General features: G+C 37.3%; 1 protein-coding gene and 1 non-coding gene across 8 annotated transcripts in view; both read left to right on the forward strand.

The window, feature by feature from the left end:
- The first annotated feature begins 303 nt into the window (after window positions 1-303).
- The window catches only part of LOC140699201 (formin-2-like), a 70,585-nt gene continuing 54,856 nt past the window's right edge, over window positions 304-16,032 (forward strand). For 6 of the 7 annotated variants that reach the window (XR_012077210.1, XM_072970936.1, XM_072970937.1 and 3 more), the window contains exon 1: window positions 304-341. The gene's annotated coding sequence lies outside the window, so the exon portion shown is untranslated. Of the gene's footprint in view, window positions 342-1,620; window positions 1,739-16,032 lie in introns of those variants that run through there. The other variant, XM_072970934.1, reaches the window with a different exon arrangement.
- LOC140699952 (U6 spliceosomal RNA) lies at window positions 11,821-11,923 on the forward strand. Its single transcript, XR_012078178.1, has one exon. It is a non-coding gene; the product is annotated as a U6 spliceosomal RNA (small nuclear RNA).

Below are 16,032 nucleotides of genomic sequence, written 5' to 3' on the forward strand. Positions count from 1 at the left end.
CAAAACAAACTAGCAATTGAGAGAAATAACCATGATTGATGTGTAAAGAAGGGCATAGTGCTAATCTGATTTTGAAAATAACTGGTGACATGAGGGTTATATATTTTGTGTGTTAAATATACAGAAAAGCAGTCTTGTCTTATAATATGGAGATATAACTGGGAGATAACCTGCATATTTTGGGTACTTATGGTTAAAAGATATATTTTAGTTAGTTTTGTTTTCTGATCAAAGAAGTGAGAAAATTTGCTATTAAATATATTGTTTTCTTCCTTTTCAACCCAGAATCTCAAACTGCTATTGTAGAAACTCTGAAAAAATAATCAGATGCTGTTCAGGAGGTAAGAAGATTTGATTAGGATGTCAGATCCCTTTCTCTTATTTGTCTTAAAATTGTGACAAACTGATTTCTCTTCCCATCTGCCTGCTCACTAGGCTGCCCTGTTTCTCAGCCTGCAGGGGAATCCAGGCAGGTGGAAGCGGATGCTTTCTTCCATTCAGACTTTGCCAAGAAAGTCAGCCTTGAGGTGGAGCTGAATACAGGTGTCTCAGATTCTGTGTCGTTGTGTGTCCAGCCAAGGAGCTGAGCCCACAGCAGCCTCTCCAGCAGTGAGCAGGGCCACTCTGTGCAGGAGAATGTGCCTGATTGAGCTAACAGTCACATGGATAAGAAGTTTTTAATGTGTTAGAGCTTTCCTAAAATCAAATAATATTCTTCAGTTGCTTTGGTTGGATAAAGCATTAGTTTAATTTCCACAAAATTTTTTTATTCTGTTAATAAGGAAGCCAAATGTTATGACTTTTTTCCCTGCACAAATATATACCTCCTGCAATAATAGGAAACACTTATAATTGTGGTTAGCAATTGCTCTTTTGAGTATAAAATCATTTGAAAATTTTACTTACACATACTCCCACTATTCTTTTAAAAATAACTTAGCATGTGAAATTGCCAATAAGAAGAATGTTTTCTGGAGCATGGTGTAAGCAGAAAATGAAACAGTTTATTCCTCAGTTCCAGGCTCAGGTCTGTTTCTGGTTATTTTGTGACAACATACTCAGGCTATCTAGGGCATAGTGTTCATCTCTGTAAAATCAAATAGTTTGCTGATTTTTGAGACTTTTTCCAAATATAAAATGGCTTCCCTCTTCAAGTGAAGCAGCCCTGCATCATACATGAAAGTTTGCTCCTCCTGGAGGAGAAAAAAGACTATAACATTAGTTGAGAACTTCGTTTCATATGTCCATTCCTGTGCTTTTCAGAAATATGGCTAGATTGGTCATTATCATAAGAGTAAAGATTCTCTTAATGTTAATGTCATAAAACAGGTTTTCCCAGCTTCTTTTTTTAGAGCAGAAACCTACATCATGCTAGGGGACTTGGAGAGGCGTGGTGGGCTCAGCTGAATGTTAATTACTGTGTAATGATTAGCTGATAGAGAATACGATTTAGAAAAATAAAGAGTGGTAAAGAGAAATAAAGTGAGATATAATTAAGAAAAATATTTATAATGTCTTTTCATTATTTTTGTGACTCTTTTTCTGACATGACTAAGTTCTAATCTGAGCTAATGTATTAGATTTTTCTAGTTCTCATCTCCAGGCCATATCTTACTGAATTCTCTGTTATATATGATAATGCCAAAGAAAACCTGGACAAAAAGTGTTCTACACAATCAACAATGATAAAGCACATACAACATTGCTCTATATATTAAGATTCCAGCTATAATTCAAGGTAGATATTCATGTCTATAAAATTATAGTGACTTTCTATTTTTCTTAAGCTGTGAACCAATAATAAGCAGAAAACCTGATGAACTGGGTGATTTAAAAACAGCTGATGGTACAGCTTGGAAACGCAATGGTGAAATAGACTGATTTAAATTTCACAGCTTCTCATTTCCTTGTTGCCAGTGAATTGTCTGGAAGCTAGAAAATGTAATACACTAATTGGGAGGTGACAATATTTGGAAGTAATTGAGGTCAAGCACTCAGCAGTGATATCACTTACTCTTGGAATCACTGACTCTTTGTCATAAGTTTACTTCGGGACTGGTTCTTTCTTTAGATGATGTTTGTCTGTGTCATACGAGGCTAAATAACTGGCCATAAAATGGGTTCAGGAAACCAGAATTAATTGCCAACCTTCTGTGCACCTATTCTTTTACTGTATTATCTTATGCAACACTTAGAATAATCCTTTAAAGTAATTATTATAATTGATATTTAACTGATAAGAAAATGATGTTTATAGGATATAACTAGCTTTAGGTCAAAAAACTGATAAAAGGGTGAGAGCCAGGATTTGAACATAGATCTGTTTGACTTTATACCTCATGTTATCTCCACTGTGATAAAAGCTGTACGTTTACATGGGTCATTGCCCTGTGGCTGCTTAATACCATCTCATGCCAAAATCATCAAAGGATGAGGTGACACGTTTACATTATTCTATTATATTTATACCATTTATAAGAGTCTGATGTCAAGATGCTTCAGAGGCATAGAGAGAAACCGGTCAGGTCACCTGTCCATGTTTAAGTTTTATCAGAACTTTGCCGTGCTAGCTCTGGTGCTTCATTACTGTTTAAGAAACCTGACCATTCTGTTTTTCCTGTAAAGCACCTTGCTTCTTAGTTACTAGATGACAGTCTTTAATCTCTGTAAATTTCCCCTGCAGAAGGAAATGGGGGGTTTTAAGCCCATTTTCTCTGTGTGAATAATAAACGTGAGAGGTTTCAGCGCCCTCCAGGGCTGCCTGCCCTCTCTGAGGTGGTGATGCAACGCAAGACCCAGGACCACCCAGCCAGGGCGTGGAGCCAGGTGCCGGGCTCCCTCTGGGGTTTTCTTCAGATGCCAGTTCAGGCACCTCTTCTCTCAGTCTGAGCAGCACACTGGTATTTGTTGAATGGGTTTTGACTTTGACTCTCTCATTGTAACTAATAATTCTGAGAGCGCCATATCCCTGGAAGAAGCATGGCTCTTAAAGCCTTTCCTCAGCTGAAAGGAGTCAAAGGTTGCAGTGATGCTCAGAGCAAACCCAGTCAGCACTCACATGAAGAGAGAGAACTACTGTTGCTCCTTGGGTGCTTTTACAGATGCGCCTATGGAATTAGGAAGTTTTAAATTAAAACTACTTTCTTTACACCTCACTTACTGATTATTTTAATTTTAAATAATTTGCTCTGAAAATCTGCTGTGTCTAAAGAGTTATTTCATAAAAGTGAAATAGGATTCTCAGTTCTGTTCTTTTATTCTTTGGCATTTGAAATACCATTTATAAACTGAAAATTCTTTTACATTTTCACAGTATATAAATATTGTAGCCAAATGTCATTCTCTAGAAACATTTGCTCCTACCTTAAAGATTAACATATGGTAGCAAAACTGGTTACCACCCAGTTTTTCATTTGTTTTTTGCTTTTGAAATTATATATAAGATGTGTGCTTTCAAGTATTTTCCTAAAACTCTTAGCACCTTTCTAATTTAAATGGACATGTTGAAAGGTAAATAGAATGAAGTTTGATCTTTAAAAACTCCAACTTTGGGGCAAGAATTGATAACATCAAGCAATTTAAAGTTAGGTCTACCCACACATTATGATATTTATTAATTGTGAATAGCCACATCTATGACAAAGTGCTGGATAATTAAAAGAAATTAAATAAGATCAATACTCTCTTATCACATATGTTGTATAGTTTATATGCAAATACATTCTCAAAGGTTAGAAAAATGCTTCTGATTTGAGGGGAGTGGCAAAATCCTATCTCATTCCAGTTTTAACCTTCTTTGAAATCGGCTTTAATCTCTTCCCCTGGGGTCCTGCTCTGGTCAGTCCCCCCGGGCCCTCTCAACCTCGCAGTGCCTAACTGGGCTGCAGACTTAATCGAGGGATTGAATATTCTTTTCTATTGGTTCTCCTTTTAAAGTATCTCCTATAGGGCTCTGTATACAACAACCCCTCAGTACAATGTATTATCAGCTTCAGAAACATCTTTATTTAGGAACAAATCAAGGAAACACATGTGACTAATGAGGAGCAGCCTGGTCAGTGGTACTTGAGGGACTACTCACATGTGTCTTGGCAGAGACAGGTTCAAAGAGTAAAAAAAGAATTGCTCAGATCAAAAGAAAGGTGTGGGGAATACAATTCTGAAGAAATAGAAATGGAGACATGAAAACAAGTCACTTGAATTTTATTAGAATTTATTAGTTATATCAAAATGTTGGAAAAATCATTGTTTAATGTTAAGTTCCTGATAAACTGTAAGGCAAAAAAGGATAGAATCCATATAATTTAATTATAAACCCACAAAACCACAATTCACAAGACAAGCATACAGCTAAAATATAGACCAGAGTAGGAAACAGAGGGATTCAAGAAGAGAGGCAAAGGCGTGGCTGAGGCCCCAAAACACGGGTTACTCTTCCTTGAAGTTTACCTCAGACTCTGCTCTTTCTTAGGTGCTTGATAAACACTTTGGCTCAGTGAGCGTGGGGAGGATGAGATGTGGCTGGGGAGGGCGAGGTGTGGCCTCGGAGAGTGGGGTGAGGCGTGGCTGGGGAGGGCAGAGACACAAGGACACCCTTGTGGAGGCACCAGTTTTGAAAATGGGTAACACTTTGGCAAAGTGTTCAATATAATGCATTAAGAAGCAGACAGGATTTTTCTGAAAAGTATTTATTTTATGGAAACTCTAAGAGAAAAAAATTAGACATTTTAGTGTTAGAAATAAAGAAATAAGAGAAACTATTCTGTCAATTTTAAGAATGAAAAGCAGCAGGCACCTGGAAAGCAGTTACAACTTGAGATGAGAATATGAAAGAAGCATTAGAGGTCACACAATGTTTTTCTTTGCTCCGGGGCCATAGGGCTTACCGTGAAATGAATCTGTGTGTTTGCTCTACAGAGCCTTAGAGGGTATGAAGTTCCTTTCTGTTGGGCAACGTTGGTAATGATCTGGGGAGAAAGGCAAATTGTTCAAGCAGCTGATCTAAATTGATAACTGGCCGATAAAAGTTCTTAGCTTATAAAGGATGTTTATCTTTCACTGAACTTTGTTGGACATCTGTTGATGTTCTATGTGCAAGGTAGTTGTGGTAGGTACAGAAGGAAATACAAAGAATTGTAAGGTCCTGGGCTTTTCTGTATATATGAAATGATTTGCTTGATGTGATGTGATTTTGTCAAGGTATTTAGTGTATGTTGCACTACAGAATTAAAATAAAAGGGAACTGTTGGGAAATTGTAATTAAGGACAGCTTTTTAGGAAAGGTGCAACTTAGATCAAGTCCTCAAAGTCATCACTTCTGAACAGAGGGAGGGAAGAAGAGAGAGTATTGCAGATGGAGAAGAGAGTGAAGATATAGAAGTAGAAGTGAATGTGGTGTTGAGGCAGGGAGGACACTGACAGGTGCAAGGGTCCTGGGGCCATGAGAGGCTGCTCACTCCATTCCTCCAGCATCTCGGTCCCCCTCTGGTGCTCCTGCCCGTCCTGCCACCCCGCAGCCCCACAGCCCTGTGTCAGCCCAGCCCCAGCCCAGCCTCAGCCGTGTCGGGTCACCACAGCTGTCTCCCAGCAGATCTCATCACTTCCAGTCCCAACCCCTCCTGATCTTTCCCCCACAGTCCTCCAGAACTTTCTTCCTGAAATTCAGATTTATTTGTATCCGATGTATGCTCAGACCCATTTGATGACTGCTCATAGGCTCTGAAAGAAGAGTCAGACTCCGGAGTTTGACGGGCAAGGCTTTCCCTTGCCATCCCTTGCCATTAGCCTCATCCCTCACTATTTCCTGCCTGTTTAGTTTGTTCTAGCCTTGAAAAGACAGGCAGGTCTTCTGAAAACTTTAGCATTCTTCCTGTCTGCCTTTTACACTTTTTTTCTTCTGCACTCCTAGTGGCCTTTTTAATCCACTGAATTTCTATTTCTTAATCTAAACTCATGTCAAACTTCACTCCCTCTTAGACACTTTCCCAGAGAGGCCTCAGTCTAGAGACTCCTTTTGATGTCTCTTCTGGGATCCCTACACTTGCCTTACTTTCCCATGATTGGCGCCCCATGCATGTCTCAGAGGCAGTAGGGTTCCTTAGAGCTAAGACTCTCCATATTCTGTTTGCCCCTCCAGTATCTAACATAGTGCCTGACATTTCTGGGCAGATCAGAAAATGTTTGATGAATGAATAAACTTTCTGGTGACCACGCTGACTCAAGCAGAGGTGCTTACTGGGGAGAGGTGGAAAGTTTGCTTATATTCACAACATAGTGATTGAGTATTGGGCTCTGAGCCAGTGTGCCTGGGCACAAATCCCAGTTATCCCACTTTTAACTGGGGAACCTCAGCCATGCTTTTTATTCTCTATGCCTTAATTTCCTCATCTACAAAATGGGGATAGTAATAACTCCTGTCTCATAGGTTTCTGTGAGATTTAAATGCATTAATTTTCATGAAGTGCTTAGAAGAACTCCTGGCACATGGTAGGCACTCAAAATGTTAACTGATATTTTGTCATTATTATTGTCATGTCTGAGCAGTACTCTGGCTTCCAGAGTTGCCTTCTTAGCACAGTTGATCCTCATCAATTAGAGATTCTGTATTTGTAAGCCTGACAACTAGCTAGAATTTATTTACAGCCCTGAAACCACTGCTTGCAGGCCCTTTACTTCATTTGCAGACATGCGCAAAGTGGTGAAAAACTTGAGTCACCTGGCGTGCGTCTTCCCCAGCCACGGTGGGATGAAGCAACACTCTGCCTTCTTGCTTCAGCTAATTCTGTAAATAAATGTCTTTTCTGCTGCCTATTTAGTGCCACATTTTCCACCTTTTTGTGCTTTCTGCTGATGACTTGGCCATTTAAAATGCCCCAAGCATAGGGCTGCAGTGCTGTTCAGTGTCCTAGGTGCAGGAGGGCTGCGGAGTGCCTTACAGAGAAAGTGTGTGTTACATACAATGTATACATTTAATACAATTTAAATATATTTATTATATTATATAAGGTGACTTTAGAAAATGTAGCTGGAGGCTTGTGGGAACTGAGCACTTTTTCCCCAGAAGCAGCGGTTCAGTGCTCACTAATTCATTGTTCTCGTTGACTTCATACAACATAACTGAATAAGGGGAGCCGACTGTATCCCATTGAACCCTCACAGTAGCCCTTGGCAGTAGGCAGGGGAGGTAATTAGGGTATCCACTTTTTTACAGGCTATTAAAGACCTTATGAGCCAGGTAGAGTATTTATAATGTTTTATGCTCAACATAAGAGCCATGAGTCTTTGAGCAAGGATGTACCATGATGAACTCATTTTTAAGGACCTTGTGAGAAAATGTCATATGATAAGAAGAGGGAGACTAGAACCAATCAGGAGGACCAGATCCTAAAACTCTCAATTATGAAGTGGGGAGATTCTGAACTAAAGTGTTGATGTGATAAAGAAAAAGTAGCAGCCAAAGGCTGAACTAATGTATTTGGTAACCATATCTAGAGTATAAATTTAGGCTTTGGTTCTCCAAGTGTGGTCCCTGGAGGAACAGCATCAGCATCATCTGGGAACTGGTTAGAAATGCAAATTCTCAGGCCCTGCCCCAGGCCTACTGAACTGGAGACACGGGGTGGGGCCCAGCAGTCTGTGAGTAAACAACCCCTCCAGGGGATTCCGCTGCACATCAAGTTTAAGAGCTAATAAGTTAGAAACATTAATCAAAGCTACTGCCAAGCCTCGAGAAAGTGCAAGGCAGTGAGGTGATATTTATTTATAGGATAAGATGCATTGTAAATATAAAGAAAAAGGAAAGTAATCAAATAGAAATATTATGTCAATTTTTCCTCAATAAAAGATAAAATTTAACAAAATAGCAATCATAACTATGCAGTCACACTATGGAAGTGAAGTATTGTTGAGAGGGGAAAACTTGCAAATCAGCAGTACAGAGATGAGAGATTTAAGATGATAAAATTGTTGATCTCCTCTAGCACAGAAAGAGAGGATTGTGGGCCAAGGACAGAGTCTTGGGAATTACTACAAGTTTGGTACTGTACTCCAAAAAAATTCAAATGAGAGAAGAGAGAAGCAAATGCAGAGAGAGTGTAAAATTATAGAAGCCAAGTGAGGAGAGGATTTTAAGAAGGAAGGAGTGAGAAATAGTTTCTCAGTCTTTATAAAGGCTAAGTTGGAGCTGTAGTGTTGGCAGTGAGAACACGAGGGTCACCAGGACAGCAGTTCCAGCCAAGTGGCAGCAGGGTCAGAAGGTATAGCTCTGCCCCTGTGGGTAACATTCCCAAGCCATTGCATTTGATTTTCTGTGAGCTTTGTTGTTTGGAACTTTTATGATGTTGGAGGCTAGTTGGGTATTGACGCAGCTGGGAGGTGAGACACTAAGCTGTTTGCGTGGATCATCAATGAAGGGAAGCTGTGACAGACTGTTTTCCTTCCTTGCACTAACTCAGACACTTAAGGAATGTTTTGCTTTGGAGTATAGTGCAGGACCTTGCCACAACGCAGGTCATGGGAGAGAAAATTCAGAAGATGTGAGGGAACCAGAAAGGCTGTTTATTTCCATTTTTTTCTGACTCCTTTCCTAAACATGCTGTTTATTACCTCCACTCTGGTCATTCACTAATGATGGTGACTTTAACCTTTCCATCAATCAGATTATCAACTGCTGCCATAGGAGTTTAAAGTTACCCAGCCAGTTATGATTTCTGACTTATCCCTCTCCTCTCCACCTCACATTTCGCATCTAGGCAGTGAAGGGTTTGGAAGTGATTTGTCATTTCCATTCCAGTTCAAAAATATTACAATTTCAATAGCTCATCGTTTCCTTTGTAAGGATTCCAGAAATGCTATTTTAGTGCTCTGGGAGAAATGCGTTTCCTTAAAATGTTCTCATTTAAGGCACCCTAGGTATGTTATTTTCCAGTTACCGTATTTTCTGATATTCCCTTATTTCTTGAAATTCCTTTTCAAAGTTGAAATTTTCTTTTTGAATTGCAAAGGAGAGTTTTATTTATTTTGTCCTTGTGATAATTTGAGTTTTTCCCAAGAATTTGTATATTTTTCTTTCTTAAGAATTTTACCTTTGAGACTATTTTATTTTTATTTTTCAAAATGTTTTTATTGATTTATAATCATTTTACAATGCTGTGTCAAATTCCAGTGTAGAGCACAATTTTCCAGTTATACATGAACATATATATATATTCATTGTCACATTTTTTTCTCTGTGAGCTACCATAAGATCTTTTGTATATTTCCCTGTGTTATACAGTGTAGTGTTGTTTATCTATTCTACATTTTGAAAGCAAGAATAAACAAATGGGACCTAATTAAACTTACAGCAAAGGAAACCATAAGTAAAACAAAAAGACAACCTACAGAATGCGAGAAAATTTTTGTGAATGAAACCGACAAAGGCTTGATCTCCAGAATATATAAGCAGCTCATACCACTTAATAAGAAGCAACCAAACAACCAAATCCAAAAATGGGCAGAAGACCTAAACAAGCAATTCTCCAAGGAAAACAAGCAAATGATCAATAGGCACATGGAAAAATGCTTAATATCACTAATTATCAGGGAAATGTAAATCCTTTTCAAAGTTGAAATTTATTGTACTTTATTTCTGTGCATAATCTTATTCTATTTTAAAATCTGAGTTTATTTTCCTATAGAATAATAACATGTATTAGCTTATTGGAAATCTGGAATCTCACTGGTTTTCTCCAAAACCTAAGACTGGTCAGAATTTACAGCTTGAGAAATAAAGAGTTAAGAAATAAGTATGTGTCTGTGAAGAGTAGAATTCATATTTTACAGCTATCTAGAGGTATCCTAACTTGCCAGTAATATGGCCTTAGAATTTAGCAGAACTTGAAAATCTGAATATTAGAGAAAATGAATTACATAGTAAACATAGTGAAGTTTCAAAAGTTTCAAAGATGAGCAAACTTAACTTTTCAGCAGAAGCTTTCCATGAATATATCTTAGCTTTCTTTTTGATAGTTTTGGCCTTAATATTATAGTAATGTTTCTTTTTCTGGGAACCAGATACTCTTTATTTTGAAAATACTTTGTTGAATGTATTATTTTTAATGGCAGCTTGTATTTTGTGATATTCAAGTGATCAAGCAATTTATAAGAAATAACTAACATCACCCACATGTAAGATTATACAGAAATGAAAGAATTTTGGCTAACTTATTGTACACAATTGTTCAGCCAAAGTGGATGGCAGACTCTACCACTTATGCTAATTTACAGGTTTGAAGCAATATTTTAAAAAAATAATGTCAAATTTGGTGATATGTAAAATAAAATACTTAGTATGCTGAATAAAATAGATTTGTCATCTTTCCTCTGGTACTTGCCCCAGGACCTGGTCACCCACCAGTTGGTGGGCAACAACCCTGGGGCCACCTGGACCCTGACTCTGCTCATCAGTGAGCTGGTATTAGCCCCAGCATTTCCCCAGCTTCTGCAGTCAGCTCTCTTGTGACCCAGTTCTGCCAACAAGTGACCAGCAGCCTGTGTACAAGGCAGAACCTGGCATCTAAGTGGACCAGGAATCAATGAAGCCTACCCACATAGCCAGCCCACCACAATAGAATGATCCATCCCTCATAGGGGGAACATACAGCATAGAGTTTGCATAATGAGAGGGGAGTGTGCTGCTGGGACACAGGATGTCTCCTGCAGAGGGACCCCTCTGCAAGGTCCTGAAATGCAGCTACTGTACCAGACACATAAAAATAAAAACAGAAAGTTAGGCAAAATGAGGCAGCAAGGAACATGTTCCAGACAAAGCAACAAGATAAAACCCCAGAAGAGCTAAGTGAAGTGGAGATAGTTTACCTGAGGAAGAGTTCAGAGTGATGATGGTAGAGATGATCAGAAACTTGGGAGGAAAATGGATTCACAGAACAAGAAAGGAGTTTTTACAAAGAGTTAGAAAATATAAAGAATAACCAAACAGAGATGAAGAATATGATAACTGAAGGGAAAAATACACTAGAAGGAATCGACAGTAGACTAAATGATACAGAGGAAGGAATCAGTGAGCTAGAAGACAGAGGAAATCACTGATGCTTAACTGAAAAAAGAGTAATAAGAAAGAAGAGAAATGATAGTTTAAGAGACCTCTAGAGCAGCATCAAGCACACTAACAGTCACATTATAGGGGTACCAGAAGGAGAAGGGAGAGAGAAAGGGACTGAGAACATATTTGAAGACGTACTAGCTGAAAACTTCCCTAACTGAGATAGGAAACAGTCACCCAAGTCCAGGAAGCACAAGAGTCCCAAAGAGGAGCACACCAAGACATATTGTAATTAAATTAATGACAAAACTTAAAGATAAATGGATAATATTGAAAGTAGCAAGGAAAAATCAACAAATAACAAACAACAGAACTCCCATAAGGCTATCAGCTGACTTTTCAGTACAAAGTCTTCTGGCCAGAAGTGAGTTACACAACATTTAAATTGATGAAAGGGAAAAACCTACAACTACAGATACACTGCCCACAAAGTGAGCATCTCATCAGTAAAGGCAAACATATAGTAAAGGTAGGAAATCATCCACACACAAGTAGGACAGTTAAAAGACAAAAGTAGTAAAGTCACCTGTATCCACAATAAGCAGTTAAGGGATACAAACAATAAATTAGATGTAAAATATTATATCAAAAACAATAATCATGAGGGGAAGAGAGTACAAATGCAGGATTTTTAAAATGCATTTGAAATTAAGAGGTCAGCAAACTTGTAACAATCACATGTATATATTGCATGCTAAATAAAAACCTCATGGATACTCACTTTGGCAGCATGTAGATACTGAAATTGGAATGATACAGAGAAGATTAGCATGGCTCCTGCACAAGGATGACATGCAAATATGTGAAGCATTCCATATTTTTTGGAGTTTGAGATTTGTGAATTTTAAGCACTATATATAAAAATAGATTTCAAAAGCCAAATTTATTCTGTATAGCACAGGGAATATCAATATTCAATATCTTGTAATAACATTTAATGAAAAAGAGTATGAAAATGAATATATATATATATATATATATGCATGACTGGGACATTAGGCTGTACACCAGAAGTTGACATATTGTAACTGACTATACTTCAATTTAAAAAAAAAACAAACAACCTCATGGTAATCACAATCTAAAAATATATAATAGGTACATAAAAAAAAAAGGAATCCAAACATAACATTAAAGATAGTCATCAAATCACAAGAGAAGCAAACAAAAGAAGGAAAAAGGAACAAAAAAAGACCCACAAAAACAACCCTAAAACAGTTAACAAAATGACATTAAGGACATACATATCAATAATTAGTTTAAATGGAAATGGGCTGCATGCTCCAATCAAAACACATAGAGTGGCTCAATGGATACAAAAATGACCCATATATATGCTGCCTACAAGAGACTCACTTCAGATCTAAAGACACACAGACTGAAAGGGAGTGTGTTTTCACTCCCAAAGTGTTTTCACCCAAAATAAGCATAATACATTCTGTTCAAGTGCACGTGGAACATTTTCCAAGATAGATCACATGCTAGGCCACAAGTCTGGGTAAATTTAAGAAAAATTAAATATCAAGTATCTTTTCTGACCACAGTGCTACAAGACTAGAAATCAAGTACAAGAAAAAACTACCAAAAAAAAAAAAAAACAAACAAAACCCCAAACCCACAAATATGTGGAGGCCAAACAATATGCTGCTAAACAACCAATATATCTCTGAAGAACTCTAAGAGGAAATTTAAAAAAATACCTGGAAACAAATGAAAAGGAAAATATAATGATCCAAAACCTATGGAATACAGCAAAAGCAGTTCCAAGAGTGAAGTTTATAGTGATACAAGCTTGCCTCAGGAAACAAGAAAAATCTCAATAAACAACCTAACCTTACACCTAGAGGATTACAAAAAGAAGAACAAACAAAACCCAAAGTTAGTACAAGGAAAGAAATCATAAAGATGAGAGCAGAATGAGATGAAATATAGACTTAAAAAATAATAGAAAAGAGCAATGAAACTAAGAGCTGGTTTTGCAAAGATGAACAAAATTGATAAAGCCATAGCCATATTCATCAAGGAAAAGAGAAGGGCCCAAATCAATAAAATTAGAAATGAGAAAGTAGAAGTCACAACTGACACCACAGAAATACAAAGGATCATGAGAGATTACTACAAATACATGCCAATGAAATGAACAACCTAGATGAAATAAACAAATTCCTAGAAACGTACCATCTTTTAGGACAGAACCAGGAAGAAATAGAAAATATGAACAGAACCAGTTACCAGCAATGAAACTGAGTCAGTAATAAAGGGAAAAATAATAAAAAAAAAAACCCTACATACAAAACTCCAGGACTAAATGGCCTCAAAAATGGATTCTATCAAACATTCAGAGAAGAGTTAACCTATTCTTCTCAAACCATTTTGAAAAATTTCAGAGGAAGGAACACTCCTGACCTTGCCAGCATCACCACGAAACCACAACCAAAGATATCACACAAAAAGTAAAATTATAAGCCAATATCACTAATGAACATTGATGTAAAAATCCTCAACAAGATAGTAATAGAGTGAATCCAATAATACATTTAAAGGATCATGAACCATGATCAAGCAGGATTTATCCTAGGGATGCAAGGATGGTTCAACAGCTTCAAATCAATCAATGTAATACACATGAACAAACTGAAAAATAAAAACCATATGATCTTTTTAATAAATGCAGAAAAAGCTTTTGACTGGATTCAGCATCCATATATGATATACACTGACACACACACACAATAGACTATTACTCAACTATAAAAAAGAATGAAATTCTGCCATTTGCAACAATATGGAAGGACCTGGAATTTATTATGCTTATTCAAATAAGTCAGAGAAAGACAAATACTGTATGAAACCACTTATACTTGAAATCTAAAAAATAAATCAAACATGCATATAATAAAAAGAAGCAGAACCACAGATATAGAGAACAAGCTGGTGGTTATCAATGAGAAGAGGGAGGTAGAGAGGGGCAAAATATTTTTAGGGGATTAAGAGATACAAACCACTATGTATAAAACAAATAAGCTACAAGGATATATAGTAGAACACAGGGAATATAGCTAATATCTTACAATAGCTGTAAGTGGAACATAGCCTTTAAAAATTGTGAGTCACTGTTGTATGCCTGAAACTTACATAATATTCTATTTTTATTATACCTCAATAAAAATATATTTTTAAATTGAGTTTTGGAAAACTTTACTAGAATTTACTTGAATGTGTTTCCTCAAGTAATTTTTTATATGTTCCCATAAAAGGGAAAATGAGAGCATTATTTACATTCTAGGATAACTCAAAAAATACTTATTAATTATTAATGGTCACTTTTAAGGCTATTCTGGAAAAATGAAAATACTCTATATAGTTTACTAATGCAGGTTCAGGAAGAAATTTTGAATATTTGTACTTTCTGGATGAATTTGGGAGCTAGATTTTTGGCTTGTGATTTCTTGTAGCATTGTAATTGGAGAGTGGAATTAACTCTCAGGATATTAGTGATTGTTTATTAAAGTTATTCCTTTTGCTATGGGCTATTTAGAGAATATATGGCCTAATTTCCCAAACTATGGATTATAATACTGTAGTCTTGTGTGTAGACATTGGTGAAAAATAGTAACTTAGATTTTTTTTAAATATAGGTATGAATACCTACATTTACATATAAATAATAAGAGCCTCACAATTTTGCCTGTTTAAGGTGTGTTATATTCCTTAATTAGTTGCACAGTAAATGAGCGTCCCTTGCAGCTTCCTTGTGCAGTAAGAGCTATCTGCTGTTCTTTGATTACAGGGCAGTAAGGGCCTCCTGGCAGGGCCGTGTCTCTGAAGGTGCAGCTTCTCTTTAGCTCTCATTGAGCAGCATAAATGACCTTCAGCAGGTGAAATGTTGTAGTAAATACAGCGTTTTTAGGGAAGAGGTAATGGGTTAGGATTAAGACTGTTAAGCTTAGACCTTTCCTATTCCCGTTAGAAAAAAAACTACTTCTGAAGATTTTGAACAAATACACCCATAGCACCAAAATACTTCATTTATAGTAAATATATGCATTTCTGTCTTGTCTGCCCGTAGCTTTTCCACTGCAAATGGGTTAGGTATTTGTTTTGGATTTATAAATAGTAAAGAGATTTGATAGGGTTTTTTTTTATTTTGTTTTGTTTTTGATTTAGTTTTTGACAAGCAAGATACAAGTTTAGTTTCACACTTCATATCATATTTATATTACCTGTTAACTATTCTTCCTCAGTAGATAAAGAGCAGGTGTGCAGGGTCAGCTTCAGGCTTCCACGTGGGGAAGATAGTAATGTCTGTGTCTGCGGGCTGTGGCTCTTTACGGCGGCCTCTATTGGGATCATCTTTGAAAAGCCCTGGGAAGCTCTGGAGAAACAGTTCACAGCACGAGAACTCGCTCCCTCTCATCTTTTCAGTCCAGCCCCCACTGAGCAGTTAGTTCCCAGCCTGTGTGAGCAGCTGCCTGACACTGCAGCTTCGCACAGCTGGAGTCTGTGCTGCCTTCTCTGGTACCTTCTCTTGTTTCTGTTCTCCTCCTTTTTCTCTACCCATTCCTCTTCCTTCTCTTTTATTTTTACTCATCTATTATTCCTATTTCATTTACCCATAGGGCTTTCCCCTTTGATTTGGGTAGCAAAGCATTTTTTCCCTTAAACTGTTCTGGTAAATTGCATGCCTTGGGAGAGCTGGGCACCATTTGGATGTGAGGGTGACTCATATGTTGGCACAGTTGCTCTCAGCTACCTTGACAAATTGTGGAGAGTCCAAGGTACCACTTTCTGAAATGCCTCGGGTCAAATATTTGAATTAGAGTGAACATGATATAAGCTGTATTCATGCACATAAGACATACGCCCATGGCCATATAAATCACAAGTATCTCACATGATCCTATTGAAGATCTTTTTAGAGATTACCTCTT

This window comes from Vicugna pacos, chromosome 11 (assembly GCF_048564905.1).
Source record: "Vicugna pacos chromosome 11, VicPac4, whole genome shotgun sequence".
NCBI lineage: Eukaryota > Metazoa > Chordata > Mammalia > Artiodactyla > Camelidae > Vicugna > Vicugna pacos.